At 36.3% G+C, this 4,674-nt stretch overlaps 1 non-coding gene across 1 annotated transcript; it reads left to right on the forward strand.

The window, feature by feature from the left end:
• The first annotated feature begins 1,905 nt into the window (after positions 1-1,905).
• On the forward strand, positions 1,906-2,012 carry LOC140851345 (small nucleolar RNA R71). The gene has a single exon (XR_012134097.1). It is a non-coding gene; the product is annotated as a small nucleolar RNA R71 (small nucleolar RNA).
• Positions 2,013-4,674: the final 2,662 nt, after the last annotated feature.

Here is a 4,674-nt window from a genome sequence, read left to right on the forward strand (position 1 = left end):
CCTAGATATGCATACTTGAGATGTTCTGGGAGGGGCTTCAGTTCTAAAATGGGTGCTTCCTCTATCGATGGTTTAGGTGATGAGTTCACCATCTCAATGATTGGTTCAGTAGGAAGTGTCGATTCCTGATTAATCTGATTTTCTTTAAGTATTTCATTGACATCCTCAGACTCATGGATTAACCAGGGGTTAGACTCTAGGTCGACTTCATCATCACTAATGTCAATGGATTCATAAATACCATCTTGGACTACATTGACATCAGCATGAGAAGAGGATTCCTGTTCTAAGTTAAAAACATTAAGCTCAATGGTCATATTCCCAAAGGATAACTTCATTAGACCATTTCGACAATTGATTTCAGCATTGGCCGTAGCTAAGAATGGTCTTCCTAAAATGACAGGTATATGTCCTTTAGGATTCGCAACTGGCTCAGTCTCTAAAACAATAAAATCTACAGGAAAAATGAAATTTTCAACCTTTATCAGAACATCCTCGACCATTCCCTTAGGGATCCTGAGAGATCTATCGGCTAACTGTAATGTGATCCCAGTAGGTTGAAGTTTTTCTAATCCTAGTTGTTCATACACCGAATATGGAAGGATATTCACACTAGCTCCTAGATCTAGCAAGGCCTTTTTTATATTGGTTTCTCCAATAACACAAGAAATTGTTGGAGCTCCAGGGTCCTTATATTTAATTGGCACATGGCTAGATAGGTATGAACTGACACTTGCAGCCAAAAATGCTTTCTTTGGTACATTAGTGGTCCTTTTCCTAGTGCAGAGATCTTTTAAAAATTTGGCATAAGTTGGAACCTGATGGATTATATCTAAAAGAGGAATATTAACTTGGACTTGTTTAAATACCTCTAAAATTTTATCTAAATGTTCAGATTTATTGGATTTCAGTCTGTTTGGAAAAGGAGCTCTAGGACTTTTAAGTACTGGACTAGGTGAATTTTCAGTTTCTGGTGCTTGAGGTTGAAAGGTAGTAGTTTTAGAAGGTGACTCGGCAGATGAGTCATCTATATCATCAAGTGCAACTACCTTATTGTCTATTTGTTTTCCTGATCTTAAGGTATGAATGGCATTTACACCATTAACTTGGTTTCCTTGTTGGGGTCGTGGACCATTTTGGTTCCTAGGATTTGGCTCATGTTGGCTAGGTAACCTACCATGTTCTCGTTCACTAATGGTCGAAGCCAGCTGACTTACTTGCATTTCCAGACGGGCTATAGCTTGGGTGTTATTATTTATGAGTTGACCCGTAGTTTGCATAAAGCTGGTATGTGTTTTCATCATGGCTTCTAGGCTTTTCTCTAAAGAGGTAATTTTTTTGTCATTATCATGGAAGCCTGGCGGGTTGTTCATCACTGGGTTGGACCTTAGATTTTGCTGATTGAAATTTTGATTACCTACATTAGGATTCTGGGACCATGAGAAATTCGGGTGATTCCTCCAACCTGGGTTATATGTGGGTGCATAAGGATTGTTCAATGGTCCTTGATAGGTGGCATTCACCTGTGCACACTCATTCGAGTAGGAACATTCTTCTAAGACATGGTTTGGTGCATTGCACCCTTTACACATGGGTGCAGATATTTGATTTACATTGGCTGGTCTCTGTAATTCTAAGGCTTCCAATCTACGTGTTAAGGTTGCAATCTTGGCCTCTGATGCTAAGGTTGGTTGAATTTGATGCATTCCTCCTCTTGAAGGTGTAGCTTTATCAGGTTCCCTAGTTGTTTCCCACTGTAAATTTTTCTCGGCTAGGTCTTCTAAGAATTGCCAAGCTTCAGTAGTTTCTTTGTCCATAAATTGACCTTGGCACATGGACTCTAGCATGGTTCTTGAGTTTGAATCTAACCCCTCATAGATAATCTGGCATAGTCTCCAAGTTTCTATTCCATGGTGTGGGCATTGGGTCAAAAGATTCTTGAAACGATCAAAGTACTTCCAAAATGATTCACCAGCTAGTTGGTAAAATTGATTTATTTCATTCCTAATCCTAGCTGTTTTATGATGGGGAAATACTTTTTTAAAAATATTCTCACAAAGCCCTCCCAGGTAGTGACAGAATAGTTTGGCAGACTATAAAGCCACTTCTTAGCATTGTCCTTAAGGGCAAAGTTGATTAATCTAAGTTTGACCTCATCCTCTGTTAATTGCAGTTTCATGGTTGCACATACCTCCTCAAATTCTCTAATAAATATATAAGCATCCTCTAATCTTGTGAATTTTGGAAGCATATTTATGATTTGAGGTTTGATTTCAAAATTGTTAGCTGTGGGTTGTGGCAACCTGATACAAGATGGTTGGATGGAGCCAACTGGATAACACAAATTCTTAAGGGTCATGGGTTGGATTGGTTCAGCCATTGGAACAACAGGAATTGACTCAATTCTAACTAGACGACCCGACACTCTTCTCCACACACGAAGTGTACGGTTCTCGATGTTTATACAATTTTTTTTTTTTAATAAAATTTTATGTATAAGGAAAAGAAAGAAAGAGAAAAAGTTCTAAAGAGAAGATCCTAAGGAGTCCTAAATCTAAAGAAAAGTAACCAAATTAATTTAAATTTTAATTTTTTTTTTTTTTTTCAAACAAGTGAATCAATAAATTAAACTCAATCTATCCTAGGGTTAACCTAAATCTAGACAGCTCCTAACTGTTCCAAGATGACCCTTCAAACCTTCCAAGTGGAGATTGATCAACTAGTTAGCCAGGTAAGTATAAGAGGTGGGAGGTTCACTTATCGTTGCCTTTCTAGACACCAAACGAGTTGGCCAGGCTAGCAACTGAACCAATTTAACAAACCACCCTCAGGGACTTGCCTAGACACCAACTAATCAAACAACTCAAACTTGGTAGAACTCTTAGGGTTCCTTGTCCTATTGAGCTCGAATTCCTTAAGGTTGACGTCTAATTGATTTTAAGATTAAAAGTCTAGGTAATGCAATATGATGGAGATGGTTTTTGGGCTAAGGAAGGGTAATGAAATCCCCACCTTATCTTGTTAATGGGTTGATGCCCTTAGATTAATTATGAAAATGCAAATACAAATAAACAAGATGACCAAGAATGTAAAAGATTTTAATTTAGAATTTTTTTTTTTTATTTTGATATTTTACTTCACGATTATGAAATGTCTTTTGTTTTGTTTTATATATATTTTTTTTTTGTGATTAAGTAAATTCAAATGATTAGGTCTAAAAGCAAAAGTAATTAACTAAAAATAATAAAAGAGAAATTAGAAGCGTACCTGAGTTTTCCAGCAATCACCAACTAAATATAGAAACCTAAAGAAAAAAAAAGAGAGTTATAACGCACGAAGAACAAATATTTGAAAATAATTTAAAACGCCAAATCCCGGCAACGGCGCCAAAAACTTGATGTTCAAATCTTAAAATTTGTAAATAAAACTGCAAGCGCACGGTGTGCAGAGTAGCACGACCAGCGAGTACGGGTCGATCCCACAGAGACTTGGTTTTAAAAATAATTTTCAAATCTATGCTCAAGTGAGCTTTAACAAAAATCGAAAGTCGAAAGTTGTTTGCTAAAGACAATAAGACTAAGGATCTAGGGTTTTTGAATCCACTAGATCTAGATTAGGGAATTCTACCTAAAATTTTTCTTATTGATCCTAACGACTACTCCTCTTGTCTTTCCCAAGCATAGATTATGAAGGGACTAAGGCCCAACGATAACCTATCAAGATTCTTTACAGGGGAGTAGTAACTAGGATCCCTTAGGGTTTTCTCCTCCTATGCACTGAATCAAGCATGAACTATGAAGGGACTCTGACCCAACTGTAGTTCATCAAAAATTCTTGGCAAAAGAGGAAGAAAAAGAAACCCTAAGAAAAAGAAAGAACCCTATGTAAAATCCCTACTCATGATCTAGCTTCATCGCAAACCCTAGAAGGGATGCTTAGCTAGACATGATCTAAATCTACTTACAAAATTTAAATACAGAAAAATAAACTACCCTAATTTCATAAATTAAACTATCCTAATTGCATAAATTTAAACTGCATAATTTAAACTAACCTAATTGCATAAAATTAAATTGCATAAATTAAACTATCCTAATTGCAAGAAAAATAAATTGCATAATGTAAAGAGATGAAATTGCATAAAAATAAGATTTTATATATAAAAAAATTTATTACAAAAACCTCAAAGCTCGAGGCTTGAAAAGAGAGCTAAAAACCCCATTATCTAGGGTTACAAGCTTGATCGGAAGGAAGAATACATAAAACAAGGGCCTTTGGGGGCTTTTTATAAGCATTTGGGGGTTATAAGGTTTTCAAAATTCCGATGTGGGACTAAGAGGTTTTAGGGGGTTTATGGTGCGCCGATGGGTCCATGGTCCATGCGCCTGTTGCTGTGGATCAGGCGGCTAACCAGATCACCAAATCAGTTGATTTTTGACCAATTTTGATCTGATTTGACTCGGGTTTGACCCAATTGAGTCTTCTTTCTTCATTCTTCAATTCCTGGGTCAATTTAACTCCGTTTTGCATAAAATTTGTGCCGTTGGAATCCTCTTTCCTTGTTCTTTCTATTGATGATCTCTTCTTCTACAAAATATAATAACAAGTATCAATTTCTTAATAAAGTTAGATAATTTAGATATTAATTGATACTTTTTATGTCAATTTGTGACA

The sequence above is a fragment of the Elaeis guineensis genome, chromosome 8 (genome assembly GCF_000442705.2).
Source record: "Elaeis guineensis isolate ETL-2024a chromosome 8, EG11, whole genome shotgun sequence".
NCBI lineage: Eukaryota > Viridiplantae > Streptophyta > Magnoliopsida > Arecales > Arecaceae > Elaeis > Elaeis guineensis.